We start from the raw sequence: 21,489 nt of genomic DNA on the forward strand, positions 1-21,489 counted from the left end.
ACTCATGTCAGAGTTTAAGATGATGGAATATAAACCGTAAAAATACTAAACTACAGAAATAACACATTTTTATTTAAAAAATCCCATTTAAAACACACACACACAGAGGAATAAAGCTGAAAATGTGAGATGGAGCAATAGTGGCTTCAAAACCAACTGACATTTTAAGAAAGATTATATTATACATACAATTTAGAATATAAAGCATGCATGGAATAGAAATATTGCTTTTGAATTTATCTGATTTTCAAGTTAGAGAAAGTGGTTCAGGCAATCATTCTCTACTTAAACTCCATTTGGATGGCTTGTTAAAAATTTTTAGTGGAAAATAATATACAAAAAATTTGCTTGTATTGCTAATTAACAATCTTCCATTACAAAGTCATGACCTAAGTCAATTTTTATTTGTTTATTAGTGGTGTTGTGCTGCCTTGTTCTGTGGGCTCCTTCACTCTCATTCATTCACTCATGAGTGACACCTTTGGCCAAGGAAAAAATTGTGTTGGTTGTTCTCAAAAAGAGCAGAATTTCAAAGAAAAATAACCCATGTCTTTAAAACTCAAAATGGAAAGAAAATTGTCCAGAATTTAATCAGCCACAGAGTTCAAAGGCTTTCTTCCTCTAAAATTGAACTTACTTTAATTATTTTCTTTAATAATTTTAAAGGGATATATGAATACTTCCTGATAATACTGCAAGAAAGGTTTGCAAGAAGGAAAAAACTCTACACACAAAATAAAAGTGTTATAATAGAGGGTCGTGGAGTTTATAATCTATTGTGGCAGTTTCCATAGTGATTTCACAGAGAGAAATGCTGTGTGCAACCCAGGATAACCTCTATTACATATAAAGAGACACACCTTTAATAAAACTAGATCGTTTTAATGGATTTCAGACTGACATAGCTCTTTTGTTTTATTTAGGTTTCATGCTTTTTGTATAGTACCTTTACAACCAGAATCTCACTGAATGACACTTTGATTTTTTATCACTTTTATGAACACATCTAGAGATTTCGAGATATAAAATTTGAAGTTATTAAATCAGTAATCATGCCACTTATACCTGTATTTGGCATTTATTTCACCTAGAATAGTGCCTGGACCATAGTAGGTGCTTGATAAATATGCATGCAGAGGATCACAAGTGTCTTCATTAATTCAGTTAAGAAATGTTACCCTTTTACACTTTCTTCACCTTAATTCAGGATGAGTGCAAAGAAGAGTTAGTTGGTATGATTGTGAGTCTGAACATTTACTCCTCTGTATAGTGGACACATTCCAAGTCTTACATATGAAAGTGAAGATACATTTCTGAATTCTAGCATCCGCATTATTTCATCTTCCATTCAGCATCTGAGAAGAGGTTTAAAGAGGAAAGAGACAATTATTGATGCTTATTCTTTTATTGTAATTTTATATGTTTTCCCATTTAAATTTTACAACTCCAAAGGTAATTACGACTATTGGTACTAAGACTTTCATTCTGGGTTGTAATCATCTGTCCAGTTCTGTCAGAACAGTGTAAAGATAAGGATCCTAAAATGTATACTAAGCAATTGTCATCCATCAGTTCAATCTGCACAGCCTACCAGGTACATTTATAAAGCAAACATTTATTAAACTTTAAGCTGAAACATGAATGATAAGGCAGCAGACTCTTAAATATTTTGTGGAAGAGATCATTTCACTCCAAGGGAACAGCTAATAAGCATAAGCGGAGAAAAGACGGGAGCATTTGAAGGGCATAAGACAGTTATGCTGGATCTACTGGGTGAGAAGGAGCAGAAATGGCAGCTGAGCAACCAATCACAGATGGCCTGTTAGGTGATGAGAAACTATCATTATTTCATTATCTTTATGATGGGATGCCCTTGGATAGTTGTTGTTGTGTCTGGGATCCAGGTAGGGAATGATGGTGGTAAAAGAAAAAAAAGGTAGAGCCAGGGAAGCTCTTGAAGAAAACAAAAGAAAAGATGATAATGCCTAGAATAATACTGGGCATACTAAGAAGCGATTAGATTTGGACATGCTTTGTATATATGAAAAACACTTCTTGACGGGTGGGATATAGGTTTTGCAAGAAAGAGAAGAATCAATGATGATTTCTTGGATTTGGTACTGATCAACTCAAATTAGTAAAAGTTTGACTGGGACTCACTCAAGTCCCACTATGTGCTAATGGCTCAAGAATTCTGTAAGAGTATCTTTATAATCATATTCCTTAGGACATCCCACCATAAAAGTTTGCAATGCATGTACATTATGTGTATATTATATTTAGCCACTAGACATTGGCATCAGTTTTGGGAACCAGAACCTATGTGAGTGGGTGATGATGAATAACGAACTTGCATAAGAATTCAAAAACCATGACACTAGAGAAGATATTCTCAGACTTGGCAAGATACAAAGTTTCTGCAAACAATGTGATCACCAGTTGGAGATACCATTAAAAATAAATAAATGTATATTGATAATAAAATTATTGGTTGCTCTAGTTTTCAATCATTAATCTGTAATTCATACCTTAAATCACAGGTTAGATTACAAGGTTAGATATAGCTCTCATGTTTTTGTTTTTGTATTTGGCTTTACACTTTAGTAGAAAACCCTAACTCAGAATAAGAGACTGTTGGGAATGGCATAATCTGTTTGGTAACTGTGCCATATAATTCCGAATATTTGAATCAATCCTGGATCCATGACTTCAGGAGTGATTTCTAATTGAAATCTATTTATCACTGCTAGATTTCTGACACAAGTAGAAGCCGAAGTTAGAACTTACTAATATTTGAGGTAGTAAAATGGAGTTTAATTCAGTAGTGGCTGAATTCTGTTCTGTAAAATATTCTTTCCTGTGTTGCCTGCTTTGAAAGTGTTGTGTTTTTTTTTTTTTTTATTATGTTCACTTAGCCAGCATATAGTACATCATTAGTTTTTGATGTGGTGTTCAACGATTCATTAGTTGCATATAACACCCAGTGCTCATCACAACACGTGCCCTCCTTAATACCCATCACCGGGCTACCCCATCCCTCACAGCCTCCCTTCTGTGACCCTCAGTTTGTTTCCCAGAGTCCAGAGTCTCTCATGGTTTGTCTCCTTCTCTGATTTCTTCCCATTCAGTTTGCCTTCCTTCTCCTATGGTACTCCATTGCTATTCCTAATGTTCCACATATGAGTGAAACCATATGATAATTGACTTAAGTAAGTATAATAACTTAATTAATTTCTTTATCTGGTTCCAGGAAAATAATTGAAAAACAGTCAACCTCAGTGAGCGAGTTCTTTGTAATAGTCTGGTGTCACAATATTCACATCTATACTAAAAAGTGGGCACTAAAGTGATGAATTTATTCAAGATAGATAATTTATAATACCTCATAGCATCTGCCTTATTAATTGTCATCTGATCTCCACATAATTTTTATGTGATTTATTTCTAATATCTCACATTCACGAAACTTTGTAGTGATAACATTACATCTAGTGGTATACTGGAGTGGGCCTCTAACAACTCACAAAAGTCAGTTGACATTTCAGAATTTTTGCAAACAATTATTAAAAACAGCAATTTAAAACATTGAATTATATAATCTTACAATTAAATGATTATATTAGAAACAAAGGTAATAAATGCCCAAACTCATCAGTTCTTTATTTTTTGCATTGTATTTAACTATTAGCTGTGATCCCAGAGGGTTTTTATTTTTCATATTTATAGTATGTGCATAGTAAAAATTCTGTGTAATGGTTTGTTACTACACTTCTCTCCCAACTCCCTGTTCAGCGGTGTTATAGTCTACATTGAATTAGGCCATTGTGAGTATATTTATACCATGGAGATTGGCAAACACTATAATAAGACTTGTCTTACTACTTTTATTTCATATTTAGATTAAGACAATAAAGGAAAAATGTTAGTAATGCAGATTAAAATAGAGTTGTGTGTAGCCTTTTTATTGTGATTGGCCCCCAAGGAGAAGAAATGTTCTTCCAATGTTAAAAACTATTGTCTGATTAAGAAAGGAGGTTGCTCACATGATTGACAATGAGGGTAGGCCTGCTATACATTTTAGTTGTCTCACTTTTTTCTTACTTGGTAATATAAATAAAAACAATAATTAAAAGCCATGTTGGTGTCACATGGGGAGAGCTGTTTGCCAAACATTTATCAGCACACCAATACTTGTGTCTCTTTGCATACCTGTGAGAGATTATACCGAGTATAATTCCAGAGAACTGATAGAAAAATTTTTACATATTGCCAATATGTTCTCCAAAGTGGTTGTATAGTATATATATTCTATCAGTGAATGAAATTACTTATTATTGTGTGTCTTCAGTAACATGCTTTTTTTTCAGGTCTTTTAATTTTTCTAATGCAATAGTCAAAACTTACATTACATAGTATATACATATACATATGTGTATAATTAACCAGGCAAATTATGAAGATGAGAATACTTTTAAATATTTATTTGTTTTTCAAGCATCCTTTTTTCTGAATTGACTGTTCATTTATTTTACACACATTTTCATGGGATTGACTTTTTTCTTAATTTGGCAATTGTATATGTATTGTGCACAGACATACTTATATGTATATATTATTTATATATTACTATGAATTAAAATATCTTTGTGTATAGTATTTTAACTTTGGTTGTAATGTTATTTTTCATAATTTTTATATTTTTATATAAATAATTAATATATCATATTTTCCTTTATAGGTTACTTTTTTTTAACCTCAGGTATTAAAAAATAAATATAAAAATCTCTTCCACCTTGAATTGTTTGTCACATGAATTTTCATCATGTTGGAACTTATTGGCATATAGAAATCCATCTTTCCTTGAACTGGATATCTAACTTTTCCATAACATTAACTCCATAATTTCCATATTGGATTGAAATAATGCCATTTATTTTCTATAATAAATTTATATATATACATACACACACAAATTTATATATGTATGTATATATGCACACATACATATACCCATACGTGCACATACATATATACATGCATATGAATGTAATCTGATTTTAGACATTACATTCATTGCTATTTATTCACCTAAATTTTTTAAAGATTTATTTATTAATTTGAGAGAGAGAGAGCATGAGCAGGAGGAGGGGCAGAGAGAGGGGGAGAGACAAAATCCCAAGCTGAGGCCGGGCTGAGCACAGAGCCCCACACAGGGCTGGATCCCAGGATCCTGAAATCATGACCTGAGCTGAAATCAAGAGTCAGCACTTAACTGACTGAGCCACCAAGTGCCCCTATTCACCTCTTTTGACCAATGTCTTACTATTTTAATAATGTTTTTATAATAGGGTCCTGATATCAGTAAACCAAAGATCCGCTGCCTCATTTATATTTCCTTTTCTTGTCTCTTCTTGACCATTCAAACAGATACATGGGGGAGGAGGACAGAGAAAGTGAAAGAGGAGAGGAGAGAGAGAGAGAGAGAGCACGCAACAGAAATTTCTAAAAATAAAATTATTGGAGTTTAATTGAACTTTAAAAACAATTCATGGAGAAATGATATTTTACATAACAGATTTTGTCATGTCTAAACATGATACATATCTACATTTATTTCTGGCTTCTTTTATATCCTTTAGTGCGTGTGTGTGTGTGTGTGTGTGGTGTATACACTTATTTTATGCCCAGCTACAGAGGATAATCAATATTTAGATATTTTTTCTTTCATTTGTGTTGAATTACATTAGTCAATTATTTAATTTTAAGCCTTCTTTGTGTTCCTACTAAACATATTGTTAGATCATAGCATAACATTTTTTAGCATTGCACAATTTAATTTGCTAATATTAGATTTTGGATTTTTGCATTTTTAAAAAAATTTTAGCAACTTATAATTTTCCTTTATGAAGAGTGAGAGTCATTTTTTTTCTTATTTCAGAATATTTATGTTGTTTGGTAAGATTTATAGACATTTGCCAAAAAGAACTATCTATGGCTGTTGATTTTTAAAGGGAATATACTTGAATTATACTTCAAGTTATTTAAATATTTTTTCATTAGTCAGCTTCTACAATTTATGTTTATATAAGAATACAGATCATTAAAGTTTTAAACCCTTTAAGCAATGATGCTCAATGTATTATTCTATAATCTTAAAATTATCCAGTTAACCAAAGAAGATTCCCTTTTCAATCCATATGTTTATTTTTATTCATGTCTTCTCTCTTCTTCTCAGTGTTCCTTTTCCTTGATCAATCATGTAAATTCATTAATATGGAAGTTATTACAAATGATATTGGAATAAAATAAAAAGGATATATGGAAGGTGAAGGCAGTTCATGTAGACAAATCTCTTGTCAATATTTACTATAAAATTAAAATGCTGGTAATGGCAGAAGAATGTAATGAAAAAGATTGTTGCTCCTCTTTTGATTTCTTGGATCATGTTTTGGTTTTGATTCAGATGGGTGGTTTTGAGACAGAGCAGGAACTGGACTAAGATGCCCTCAACTCTGACCACAAAAGCCAGCATTTCTTGATAGCTGAAACCCTTTGTCTCTTGAGTAGCACATTTTGGGGGAATGCAGAAGCAGGATACTTACCAAAGGAGGGACTCAACTACAAAGACTGGCAAAGACCAAACCAAATGAGTCTACACCACCATGGACTGCAGCTTGACCTTTCACTGACTTTTTCCCTCATTATAATAATAGTAAGCATGCCCAGGGGTAGAGATTTAACATGCTAATGAGACATGCAGTACCCGGTCTGTTCCCTGCACCAGGTGACCTAGTGACCAACTTTCTGTATCTCTCCTTGGCCTTAGTGCTTATAGGTCACTCCTTTCCTGCCTTAGGTCTTTAAAACTTTCCCCCACCTTTGTTTCGAGAGCTAGCAAGGAGGACCCATTCCTTTTGCTGTCTCCTATGTGATGAAGCAGGAGCCCCAGTAAAAATCTTGACTGGAAATTCCCGTTAGCCCCAGTCAATTCTATTACTTGGAGAGTCCAAGGATTTGAGTTAGTAACAATTTTAGAGCATATTCATAGTTTCATTTGTACATTGCTCTAAAGTATCCAGAAAGGAATGGAAATAACTGAAAATGGTGAGTGAAAGTAAATTTTAAAGTAAATATGAACAGATTGGAATTTGAAGAGAGGTATACTTCTTCATTTGTAAAGATGGAGCAAGAGAATATAAGCACAAATGAAAGTAAAGTTGTGGATTTGGTGGTGATGAAACAAAATAGTTTAACTGAAATTTATGAAAAGGATAGCAGCTAAAATTGAGGAAAGGGGAGGAGGATAAACAGTTTCAAAAGAGAGAAAATGGAAATGTTCGATTTGAGAGGCAGAGTAGGCTTGTTGCAGTGATGAGATTTCAGTTAATTTTCCGTAAAGACATTGGTGCATTTGAATGATGTTCTTCTGTGTGAACATGAAAATGGCAGTATTACACTTGATTATATGCATTATTAACATTTTTCAGATTGAAATGATGGCTTCCACCTTTGGTCATCATGCAGTAAGCATTACTGGACTTGCCCTACCACTAATTTATATATAATCAGAGTTCCAAAAAGAAGAGACAGTGAGCAGAAAAATTTTGAAAAATAGTGACAGAAATTGCTGCAACTTTGGTTAAACTGTCAACATTTAGATCCAAGAAACTGAAAGAATCCTAGCATAAAAAAGAAAGAAAAATGATATATAGGATCATCATAGTAAAATCACTAAAAATCACTGGTAGAGAAGAAGTGTTAAAGGAAGCTAGAGAAAAAGAACACATTATATGCAGGTGATGGACGATACAATGACATCTGACTAGTCATCAGAAACAATAGAGCTTGGAAAATGTTGAAATGACATCCTTAAATTGCTGAAAGGGAAAAGTGTCAAAAAGATTCCTATACTTAATGCAACTATTCATCAAAAAAGGCAAAACAGAGATGCTTCCTGATTAAGAAAAGTTGAGAATACTTCACCAGCAGATGTGGTCTAAAGGAAATGTTAACTATAGTTTTCAGGTTGACAGGAGATTACATCCAATCTATCCTAAGGTATGAAGAGCAACACAATTAGTAAATATGTGCTCAAATATATCTGCGTCTTTTCTTCTTTTAATTTTTTTTAAAGCAAGGAAAGGTAGATTAAAATATTTACCAGTCATGAATTTTATGATGGATGATACATTCTAAGTAATAATAGGGAGACTTATCCACAGAAGGCTTATGTACAATGTAAATGATATGTTAAATTGGTCAGAAATCATAATAAAACTTGTAAAATGTAGTGTGTTACTTGGGTTTGTAAAAAAGAATACAGACATCTGTAATTTTGGAGCTTTGCATTTTTAAATGATTACCAGTTTCTACTTTATATCCATTTGTATTGATGGTTGACTTGAGTTAAGGAAAACAATTTGTGAATGTAGACATTACATATAATTAAGGCAGGAGATAATTAAGGTAGGGTCTCATGGTCTCTTGGGTCATGAAACCAAGATCCTAAAACTGATGTTTTAATGAGTAAGATAGGGAAGTTTCAACCAAGAACCCCCTTATTGATTGTCCATTAAATGGAGGAAAGGCTCACATATTCAAATACCTTGAGCCTCAAAGGAAAAGGAAATTTTGCAGGAGAAAGTTGAAATGGTAAATAAGGAGGACACCTTCTGATCCTAATGTACCTATGGTGTGAGATACATTTTAGTGATTATAGTGTCTTCACAAAAACAGCCATATATATGCACATACGTGAGTGTGTGCACGCACATACACACACACACATATATATATATACACACACATATACATATTTTACTCTGAGATGAATGGATAGGTTAGAATTCAGTATCCTCTTTATTTCCTGCAACTAGACATTTAATTAAGGATTTAATCTGAGGCATCAGCACAAAGTAGATTTTAAATGCTTAAGGGCAATGCCAGAACTCCAAGCAGCAAGTTAAAGGAGATTTTTAAAGTTAAAGGAGATGAGAATCACTTAGACCACTCTTAAAATTCACAGAATCAAGAAGGTTGATCATGTGTAAATCATGGGAATATTCTATGTGGAACACATGGGGAAAATATATGCTCTGGGTGTACATTCTAAACAAGAAATTTTTATCAGAAGTTAATGGGATACTAATAGAAAACATTGATATAATATGGACTAAAAAAAAGTGTAAATGGAGAGTGGATAAGGCTGTTGAAGGAGAGGAATTACATTGCCCCAAGTATCTCATCTGATGAATGTCAACAGATCCTCAGAGGAACCATGTGATGAGCCAGTGAGAGAAATAGTTTTAAATATCAGGCAGGTCTTAAAAAAAAAAGTATCTTGGAATTGTCCCATTCAAATGAGAAATTCAGCTCCAATCTCAGAGATGCAAGTAACCGCAGTTAGCCAGTAGACTGGGTGGAGGCAGAGGGAGGAGTGAACAGGAAAAAGTAAAACCCAACCACACTTCCTTCCATGAAGGTATCAAGTCCACTGATGATAGATTCCAGCTGGAGGACTAAAGAGGAAATTGATACTTCTGAGTGAAGTGTAAAGCTTTAATTAATATATTGAATGGGTCATTTAAAATGCTGAAAGGAAGCTGGGCTTGGTGAATGAAAGTTAGCAGAGAAGCCTTGGGCTTTGCCAGAGTTTTCATTTAGTTACAAGAAAAATAATTTCCCTGCCATATAAATATTAAACAGAAAGTGTGGGAGAGAAATACAAAGTGTATTTTTACTATGTCCCACTTATTGTCCTTGTTCAAAATACAGATTCCATCTCTTTAGTGCATTTTCCCAGAATTTCCAGACAGCCAGACATTCATTGAATATATTGGAAGGTTCCACAACTAATTTCGGTTATAGATTTAGTACAGAGTTATAGACTGTTATTTTTCAGAAAGATACCTTTCATGGGTTTATACAAGTATCCCAGTGAAAATAAAAGTGCTCAGATTTCATAGTCAGTAACATTAGGGTGAATAATCTAAACCACAGTTTATTCATACACAAGTAGAATGACAATAATTACCTTGTAGGGTTGCTATGAGGTTTCTAGATAATTAATACAAAGGAATTAATACACTTCCATTATTTAATATACACTCTTGTCATTGTGGTGCCCTAATTGCTTTCACAACCAACATTCTGTAACTCATTGTCATGAATTGCTTAGATACATATGGATAAAATATGAAATGACTTTCAATTTTACTTGATTTCAAGCTTTTCTGGTGTGGGGGTGCTGACAGCATTGCCTCTATCTTTAGCCCTTCATCTTGGTCATGCCCCCAGAATGACCTCCCTCTGGGCTACAGGTTCCAGGTCTACTGCAGGGCAATGTATGCCCTGACAAGAATGCAGGTAAGCTTGTTCTGACCTTCCCTAAAGTGGCATACAGGAAGCTCCACTTTAGATAACGAGTAGAGATCACCTGGTACACTGATGGCACCATTTAGATAATTATCCTTGACCTCACCACAGTGCCCCTTGCTGGATAAAAGCTGTGGGTTAAGGTCTGGACTTGGCGGAGAGTAGCTGCGTGGCATCTGGTTGTCTCTCCGCCTGATTCCCCCGTAAGTTACCCTGCATAAAGCTCTGTGTATGGAGTAGCTTGCTTCATTTTTTGGTCTTAAAAATGTTTTCTCAGTCTGGAGGATACTTTACTCTCCCTCCTCCACCTACTAACAGCTTGGTTACAAAACTTTTAATTTGACTAATCAAAAATTAGGGGAATTTGGGAATGTGAGAATATAACCTAATACTAAATAACTGAGTGGCATAACATGATAGTATAGTATATAGTATAATATATAGTATATTTAATTCATTAAATAAGGTTTACTTTATCAATAATCCTCTAGGGTATTTATAAAAGATATAAAGTTGAACAATGTATATATTCTAAGTAATTTATTGAGACAAAATTCACCTAACATATAGTCACCCTTTTAAAGTAAGCAATTCCGTGGCATTTAGTCCAACCACCACCCCCATCTATTTACAAAATATTTCCCACATCTTGATTTATTTGAAACAGACGGTAGTCTATTTTTAGTGCTATTATTTGAGAATTCAAATAGCAAAGAGAAAAATATTTAAAAATCATCATGAATTAAGATACTTTTCATAAATATTTTATTATATTCATTATCATCAGCATTTCTCCTTAATATAAGGTAGCAAAAATAATTTTTACATTGGAAAGAAAAACTATATGCAATCATTTATTTTAAGGAAGTATGTCCATGAAAAGTATTTAAACATCATATAAAAATGAATTTAAAGGTTTGTTATTTTAGAGAGAGCTCGAGATAGAGAAAATGCGGTTGGGTGGGCAAGGGCAGAGGGAGGGGGAGAGAGAGAGAGAGAGAGAGAGATCTCAAGCAAACTCTCCGCTGAGTGCTTGATCCCACAACCCTGAGATCATGTCCTGAGCCGCAATCAAGAGTCTGATGCTCAATCGACTGAGCCACCCAGGCACCCCTAAAAATGAATTTAGAAGTGAGTCACATGCTTGTCATATCAATATTATAGAAATATTAGCATTTGCTTCAAATTTAAAATCAAAACCAATCCTAATTATATGTACTTAAAAATGCTTCATATAAGGGTTTGTTTCTAATGCATTTTCATCTGTATGACATTTTATTGCCAGTGCAATGTGTGATTATGTTTGTGATCTGTGTCCTCTTTCAGGATCTGAACTTGGCTAAAGATTATTGAGTGCAGGGGAAGTGTATCTGGGGATAGTTCCCTTTTGTGGGATAGAGCAGTTAGAGGGTGACTTGAGTGTTATTGATTTCAAAAGTTAGAAGAAAGGGGTTATGGAGTAGAAACAAAGTGTAACCAAAGGTTTGTGTCCAGATAGATTTCTTTAGCAGTTGACGTGTTCTGGCGTTGGGTACAGGATCATATTGTTGGTTCTCATTAGTTGTCTACATTCTTTCATTTGCTGCTGCTTTTGTGGTTGTTGTTGAGTGTGATTATGGAGGAAAGGAGAACAGAAAATAACCACCTAGGGAAACAGGTTCTGGATAGCAAGAATGTTACAGACTTGGAAATGAATTAAGGCAACCAGAAAGATAGGCCAAACTGACTAAGCTCCAGGTAGTCTGTAACTAAGCATGCATTACACCATTTCTAGATACTCTAACAAGTGGAATTATAATTCTGAGGATGGATAAAGTTAAAACAGGACCTGAAGGTGAGTCCCTCTTTTGCTGTGCAAAAGTACCCTAAAGGAGGGCATCCTCCAGATGAGAAAAAAAAATTTTTTTTTTTAAATCAGGACTCCGAGCTAGCACATTGCATAGCACACACTTTCAGATTATAGTGTATTAAGTATGGGGATGCACTGTAAAATTAAGGACAGCTATATAGAAAAACTTGCTATAAATAGTTGAAAAACTCTTCTATTAACTTGCAATGTTAACTGCTGAATAAAGGTATTTTTAAATTTAATCTACGTTTGTACACTTAAAAAATACCTCCTAGGAATAATAATGGCAATTGTTATATTATTTAAACAAAACTGAAGATAACATTAACTTCTTATAATCAAGCCAAGTGTTCCTGCTGTTCAAGCATCACTGTGTAACTGGGTATTCATTATGCATTTTTATATTCTGTACAATAAGAAAATTCACTATTTGGTTGAATGGATTTTGCTTAGAGACACCAACTTCACATGGCAGCGAAATTAAACTCTGCCAACAGAGCAAATTTTGTTTATTCAATTGCCGGGCTAAATGACCCATAATGACAGAAAGGTATTTTAACTTTGATTTCACGAAATGTCTTCTGACTTTAAAAATGTTTTAAATGCTATTTAATTGATCAGAATTTTAAAATTAATAGACATATATTTGTTTTGCTGATATGAATAGAATCATGTCATTACCATGGTAAATTTCCAAAAGGATATTTATAAACCTTCTTGGCTGATTTTATTGCATTTTACTTATTGTTTCTAATACTTGATTTTATTTAAATGATTCCATATGTGTTATCTATACAAATATAGATACTAATATTTTATATATTCAGCTTATATATTTTCTGTTTTATCTTTCCTATCATTGAAATTTTTATTAAAATATATTCACATCTCAATAGTTATGATTGATCCATTGAAAAGTAATAGATTTCTAAAATATTAGTTTCGAGAATCTTGGCTTTTTTAATTTTATGAGGAATTATAAATATTTGGCTGCTTCTCAAGTTTTCTGAAATATAATCTGTTGTTAATTGAGAGGATATTGCATTAGCTAGAATAGTCATTATAAAGTTGTAAAATAATATTTTTAACAGTAATACTAAATTGTTCCTTGTTTAATTGGCAATACTTTTAGTGATTTACCATTTTCTAGTACCAAATTGTGTTGACTTGAAGTAAGTGTATTTATGACATTTCTGAGTGAAAGTGAGAGTAAAGGAGAAAAGTAGAGCAAAGGAATTGTACTGTTCATGCTCATTGTTGTTTTCTCTTCTCACTAATCAAATGGCCCTTCTTTTCCCAGAGGGCGGAGCTACTGAGAAGAAGAAAGAAGCAACATTTTTCTCCCCGAATAATTCTGAAAAGGTAAGTGTTCTTTTTTCTATGTGAAAAAAAATTCAAGAAGTGTAAGAGATAAATGCTGGGCTCCTAAATGTTATTTATTCACTCAAGAAATCACTGTTGGTATGTATTAAGGCAACAGAAATAAGCAGTGAACAAAAGAGACAGAAGTTCTTGTGTTCACTTTGTTTTCATTCCAGTGTGTATCTAAGTGTGTGTGTGTAGGGATAATAAGTACATTTAACAAGTAAATTATATCACACCATAGATGATATTTAGTTGTGTGGAAAAAATGAATTAAGGGGATGCTTGGGTTGCTCAGTCGGTTGAGTGTCTACTTTTGGCTCAGGTCATGATCCCAAAGTTCTGGGATCAGTCCCTCATCAGGCTCCTTGCTCAGGGGGGAGTCTGCTTCTCCCTCTGCCCGCAGGTTCCCCTGCTTGTGCACACTTTCTCTGACAAATAAATAAATAAAATCTTTTTAAAAACAGAAAAGAAAAAGGAATTAAGAATGGTAAATAGGGAATACCACGTAGGTATGGGGGATGGCAATTTTGGTTTGGGTGTTTGGGGCAGGTCTTAATGAGGGGTGACATCTGAACCACGAAGCTCAAGGGAAGACGGTCTAGGGAGACAGAATAGTGAGCACAAAGACCCGGAGAGGGAAGCTTGTCTGATGTTTTCCAGGAAAAGGAAGGAGGTTGGTCAGAAAAAAAGAATAGCTACCTTAAAGTTTGGATAGAAATAATCTGTAAAACTGTCTGGGTCTGGTAATCCTTTGTAAATCTTTTCGATTCATTTTCATTGAAACAGCCTGTTCAGGTTGTCCACATCTTTATGAGTCATTCTTGGCAATTTATATTTTGATAGAAAATATGCCATCAATTTGAGATACTAGAATAAACTTCAGCTTTTGTCTTCAAATTCCATTCACCTACGTTTAGTGTTTACAGCCCTGTTTTCCTTTGAATTTTTCATGTGATCCCCTGCCCCATGTCTTGGAAAAGGTTTTAACTGAAATTTTCTTTTCAAAATAATTCTTTAGGTTGGTTATCAAGATACTTCAGTAAAAATTTTAAATAAATAAAAACAAAGATCCTAGCCACATGGAGCCCTATACTCTGGTGCAAAAGACAGAAAGTAAAATCAGTAAAATATGTAATATGTAAAATAACGGCAATGTGTACAAAGAAAATAGCTGGAAAGTGTAAAAAATTGTTAAGGATAAGTTGCAGTTTTAGATCATGTGGTCAGGAAAGATCTCTGCAAAAGGCAACAGGGTGAACTGTTTGGATATCTGCTGAAATTTTTCTTGGTGTTATCCTAGCACAAAAATTTGAATCTAGGGTAAGGCCAATACTAATACTCCATGTTTGTTTTAGTTGAAGAATTGTTCTTATAGACACAGTTCATTTATAACTTTTGTTTAAAATATGAATTATACATTTATTTCTCAAATTTTGGCATTCTATAACTTTGCATTAATAGGATTGTTTAATAACATAATAATACTAATTAACTACAAAACAGATGGTAATGGTAAACCTAATGCATTATTGATAAGTAACAGAGAAAAATAAGAAATGTGTAATGAACTGTAAAATGCACATTTATCAAAACAATTACAGATAATAACAAGTAAATAGTGAATACAGGTAAGAGTGAAAATATTTGAGAGAGAAAATTAAAATGTAAAGTGCTGTGCAATTAAACAAAATCTCATTTAGACATAACATTTTTTCTCCATTAGTTTTGTTAGGAGTACCATAATTCCCAAGAGAGTTTTCAGATCTGTTTTTAAAAAGTTCCTCTGTAAGCAAAGTCCTGAAACATTATTCTTAATGTTATGTTTATGCTGATGTTTGTACATTTGTTACATCTTTTGGTTAGTTGCAGTGAATCAACATTTAATGATAAAAAAAGTGATCTAGAGAAGTAGTTTGAACTGCATTGAGCATGAACTATTCTGATGACTAAGAGACTTTTTTTTAAAGAAAGAGGAGTTTAGCATGTTAAATCGAATGACTCTGCCAAAAATTTTATCACAGAAACCAAACGGTGGGAATTTCCAAAAGCAATGAGAGAATGCAGGCATGGAAAATCCATCATGAGCGAGCATCTCAATTCTAAAAGTTTTATTAATCACGTGTCTAAAGCACATTTAGAAAACGGATGTGGATTCGATCAGACTTATTGTGTTGATCATTTCAACATATACAAATATTAATCATTATGTTGTATACCTGAAACTTGTATAATGCCATGTGTCACTTATATCTTAGTAAAAAAAATGATTTTTGATTTTTCTCAGGTTTCTAATAAATGTACAGAATAATACACACATTTCCCTGGTCATGATGTTACATAAAAGTTTAATTTGCTAATTATATTTTAAAGATATGCAAATCCTAGATAAAATAACTTAATTTGGAAACACCTATTTATTTTAATGAGGTATATATTTAAAACTGATTAAATTGGTGAATTTAACATAACAATATATTTAAGCATTTGTTCATTTTTTTAGGGGAAGAGTATCCCCATTGTCCAACATACCCAGACTTCTCCCAGGGAGATTCTTGAGAAACATGCTGATTAATTTAATTGTAGGTGATTTTTTAAAAATTTTATTGTAACAGACATTTTTAAATTACACTTTGTGTTTTAACATAATTATATTTTCACATTCAGTTGAAAAAAAAAATTAATGCAGAAACTAATCTTGTATCCTTTACCTAGTTTCCCCCAAAAGTAACTTACTCCAAAACTGTAACACAATATCACAACCAAGATTTTACACCAATACAGTAAAGATAAAGTTTATTCCCATCACCACTAGGATCCCTCATGTTGCCCTTTTGTTATCACACTCACTTCCCACCCAACATTCCCTTTCTTAATCCCTGGCAACTACTAATTTGTTCTCCAATTTCATGATTAGGTTGTTTCAAGAATGTTATATAAGTGGAATCATAGAATATGTAGCCTTTTGGGACTGGATTTATTTTATTTAGCTTAATTCTCTGGAGATTCATGCAGGTTGAAGTGTGTGTGACGAATTCCTTGCTGAGTACTGTTCCATGTTAGATATGCATCAAAGTTTCTTGATCCATTTACCAGTTGAGAATATTTGGGTTGTTTCCAGTTTGGGGCTCTTTGAAATGAAACTTCTGTAAATATTTGTGTAAGTTTGTATGTGAACTGGTCTTTGCTTCTATATAAATACCCATGATTGTAATTACTGGGCAATTAGTTGCAGGTTCACTTTTTTTCAGAAATTTCCAAAGTGGTTTCCAAAGTGTCTGCCATTTTACATTCCCACCAACAATATGTTAGTGACACTCACCAGCTGTTAGTGTTGTCATTTCTTTTAACCATTCTGCTTAGTGTGTAGTGATACCTCATTGTGATTTTAATTAGCAATTTTCTAATGGGTAATGATGTTGAATATCTTTTCATGTACTTACTTGTTGTCTGTATATCTTCAGTGAAGTATTGCTTATCATCCTTTGTTGACGTTATAATTGAATTGTGTGCTTTTTAGAATTTACTTTGAATTTTGGGAGCTCTTTATATCATGTATATAGTAGCCCTTGGCTGGATATGCTGCGTGTCTATGTTTTCTCTTGATCTGTAGCTTGTCTATTTATCCTTTTAACAGGGTCTTTCACAGAGGGGAAAATAAAAATCACTGATAACATCTAATTTATCAAATTTACCCTGGTTGGATTGAACTTTTGGTATCAAGTCTAAGAACTCTTTGCCTACCCCTAAATTTTCTCTTTTTTTTCTAAAATGTTTTATAGTTTGACAATTTACATTAAGCTCTGTGATCAATTATGAGTTAATTATGTAAGTTGTGAGGTTTATATTGAGGTTTGCTTTTTTTTTTTTTTTTTTTTACTTTTTCTTTTCTTTTTTGGTCTATGGATGTGTAATTGCTCTGCCACCTTTTGTTGAAAAAGCTGTCTTTCCTTGGGCATATATTTGTACATTTACTTCCGAGTTCTCTATTCAGTTCCCTTCATCCATGTGTGTCTCCCTCTACAGTTACCAGAGTCTTGTTTACTATAGCTGCACAATAAGTTATGGAAACAACTAAAGTGATTTCTCACGTTTCCTTTTTTTATCAAGTTTTTACTTCATTCTTTTAATTATTGTAGCTGTTCTAGTTCCTTAGCCATTCTATTAAAAAAATTTAGTATCCTCTTGTCTATGTCTATAAAAAATCACTTAGGAATTTTGGGCAGAAATCATATGTGATGATTAATTTTATGGGAACCTTGATATGTATCTGTCCTGTGCATATGTGCCATGAATATCATATGCACATACATGCCTTGTAATATTCCAAAAATGATTGAAAAATCATTCTGAATGTGTATTTAAAGAAACTATAATTCTAAGAAATTTTATCTAAGATTACCCAGCTAAAAATTAGCAGAATTGGCACTGAACTCTAGATCTCTTTTATGTCAAGGTGCATGTTTTTAATTTCTATATTAGCTTATCTAAAATATATTCTGCACTGTGTCCTTAAGATGGATGCAATCTTTTATGTGGTTGGCTGAATAATTGCCCCCGCCCTGTGATGTTTATGTCCTAATCCCCATAACACATGAGTATGTTACCTTGTATGGTAAAAGGGATTTTACATATGTGATTAAATTAAGGATTTTGGAAAAGAACTATCCTGTTTTATCAAGTGGATCAAATGTAATCATTAGGGCCATAAGGGAGTCAGGGGTGATCAGTGTCAGAGAGAGACAATATGTTCGCACTGAGGCAGAAGTCAGAAAAGAGAGATGTGACACTGAAGGCTTTGAAGATGGAGGAAGAGGCCACTAGCCAAAGAATGTAGGTGGGTGCATGAAGCTACTAAAAGGCCACAATTTTCCCCTGGAGACTCTAGAAGGAGTTCAGGCCTCCAGACACTTATTTTAGCCTTTGATGTTTCACTCTGACTTCCAGAACTTTAAGACAATAATTTGTGTTATCTTAAACCACTAAATTTGTGGCAATTTACTACAGCTGCAACAGGAAACTAACATATCATGGTAGACCAGTTGTCTACTATAGAAGATTCAACTTTCTTACACTAACATCCCAGTGCCACCACATTCTGGCATCACCACATTCCATAGCCTTTTATAAAATATTTTCATTGACACCTTATTTTCTAAGCAGGATTAAATATTCACTATCCCTTGACCTTTTTCTCATTGGAATCTTTGCTTACATTCACCCTTAATCTCATACATTTTCATCTCTCTTTCATAGTCATTTATCAACATTCCAGTGTAACTTACAATTCACCTTGATGTTTTCGCCTAGTTTTTTGTTTTGTTTTGCTTTTTAATCTATTTCCCTCTGTTTAAATAATAAGTGCCATTGCACATCTTGCTTAGACACCTGCTATATATGGTCTTCTAGTAAAGTCTTGCGTGAACTTCTTGCATCCGATTCCCAGCTGCTTTATATAAAATGAACTGCAAGTGTTTGAGAAAAGAGCAGTCTTGTTCACATTTTAGCTTTTAAGAGCTTCAGCAAAGCCTCTAAATAAAGCATAGGTATTGCAAAGAACAGAAGCAACTCAAATTATTTTGAGTTAAGGGAGATATTTATGTAAATAAATACTTGCTTAAATAAAATCCAAGCAAGAAGAGGAAAAAAAGATAGGGTCAGGACAAAAAGCAGCTAACTGAACATTAGAACATCATGAACAAAGAACATTTTCTTTCAACAGATGGCTCCATGGCTTGTCGTCTTATTTCCTTTTGTCACCAATTTCTCTAAAGTATTTGCCTTGCTCTCATATTACCAAACATGCTGCTCGAAACCTACCTTTAAAAGGTGACTGGAGAAGATAATGCTAACCGAAATAAGTCAAGCAGAGAAAGACAATTATCATATGGTTTCAATCATTTATGGAACATACGAAGTAGGAAGATCGGTAGGAGAAGAAAGGGAAGAAGAAAGGGGGGGTAAACAGAAGGGGGAATGAACCATTTGAGACTATGGACTCTGGGAAACAAACAGGGCTTCAGAGGGGAGAGGGGTGGAGGAATGGGATAGGTCGGTGATAAATATTAAGGAGGGCACGTATTGCATGGTGCACTGGGTGTTATACGCAAGTAATGAATCATGGAACTTTACATCAAAATCTAGGGATGTACTGTATGGTGACTAACATAATATAATAAAAAATTATTATAAAAAATTTAAAAAAGGAACTTTCAATTCAAGTGTTTCTAATTATAGGTTCTGTACCTTTTAGTTCAAATAATCAAATGGTAAAGAACCTGATTGGCCAATGATTTGAATGTCTATGCTAAGGTGCCAGCTTTGGTTCAATTAGCTTTTCATGTGGGTGGGGATGGGGTAAAGCATAACATGGTATGAAATTTTACATGAGTGTGAAGAACAAAGCTTAAGTAGAAGAGGAAGGTGTAGGTAAGTACATCGAATTTGACAAATGTCTACTCCAAAGCACAAAACTAAATGAAATAAAAATAGTACCTGCCCCCAAAAGATACTTTTGTTCCTAATTTAATGATTTGGATTGTCTGTGCTTTGGATTTTGAGTTGAGATTATAAACACATGAAAATCTCAATTTAGGATATCTTGCCTTTTTAGCCATCATGAGAAACTGCATATAAGGTTACTGTATTTAAACCAGAATTTAGCAGTATAATCTGGAGAATTATAGGAGTATATGATGAAAGTAATTATACTTTTATTTGCTTTTTATTGGTTTAATGATGTCATTAGTACTTATTTGCCTAGTTATTTTATATTAGTGTGATACCAATAAACAATTAGATAACAGAAATGAACATTTTATTCATTGACATCCTTATAACTAAAATGTAATAAAAATCCGTGAAAGGTTTTATATGCATTTATTTCATTCAGCTGCCTCCATTCATTAGCTATATACTGGATCATTCAGAACCCTCTTTAGGCTTAATAAAAGACATGTACAATACAAGCAATAGCCTTTAAAAATACACTGGCACATTTTTTCATATGAAGCAAGGGATGATGAGTCAATTTGAGTTACAAAAATTTATTAAAAATAAAATATTAAAGATTTTTCTGAAGTACCACACTTATGAACTCTTATTTCAAATTGCAATGTATCTATTATTCATTTATTTTAATTTCAACAAATTCAGTAAAACATCCCTAAAGTTCTAGTAAGTCAACATTAAAGCGAATTACAACTCTTGTTTAAATATCAAAGTTCTGGTGATTTAATAAGCCTAAAAATGGAAATCCTGCTCTTTTGTAACCTCACACATAGGTCCCATGTACTTCTTTCTTTTGTACTTACACATTAGTGCTCACCGGGGCACTGTGAGTCTGTGGATTGTTCCGGGCTGAAGTCACCTAAACCACAATAACAGCTACTGAATTTATAAATCTAAAATCTGTTATCTCAGGTCCAGAGTTCTCTGTTGAGATCGTGAATCCTATCTAACTTCCTACAGTACATGTACTTTCAGAGTTCACATTGTTAACTCTGAAACTAGGGCATTAAAATGGAACGTAAAATAATTTCCTTTACTTCTGAGCCAGGCGTCCTGTAGACACGCCCTTTAACTCTCGGAGGTGGATTATTGGATGCAGCTACATCCAGCGTCACAGCTGAGTGGTTATTTCCCCATGACCTGGCCGTGCGGCTAGCAGTCCCCACTCAGTTACCGGCTCTCCTTGGAAAATGCCTCTTCTGAAAAGAGGCGTTTTATCAAACGCCACTTTTTCTTCCTGGGAAGCCCACACCTACTGACTGGCTAATGTGGGAGTATGAATATCAGCCTCTTTACTCAAATGGGGCCATTCTAAAAGGCTTTCTCAGCTTCAGAGCTCCATGTAGGGTCAGCAGAGGCCTTCACTGGGACCACAGCTAAGTTCAGTTTCTCCC

This window comes from Ursus americanus, chromosome 2, assembly GCF_024610735.1.
Source record: "Ursus americanus isolate L20-20 chromosome 2, mUrsAme1.1.p, whole genome shotgun sequence".
In the NCBI taxonomy this organism is placed as follows: domain Eukaryota; kingdom Metazoa; phylum Chordata; class Mammalia; order Carnivora; family Ursidae; genus Ursus; species Ursus americanus.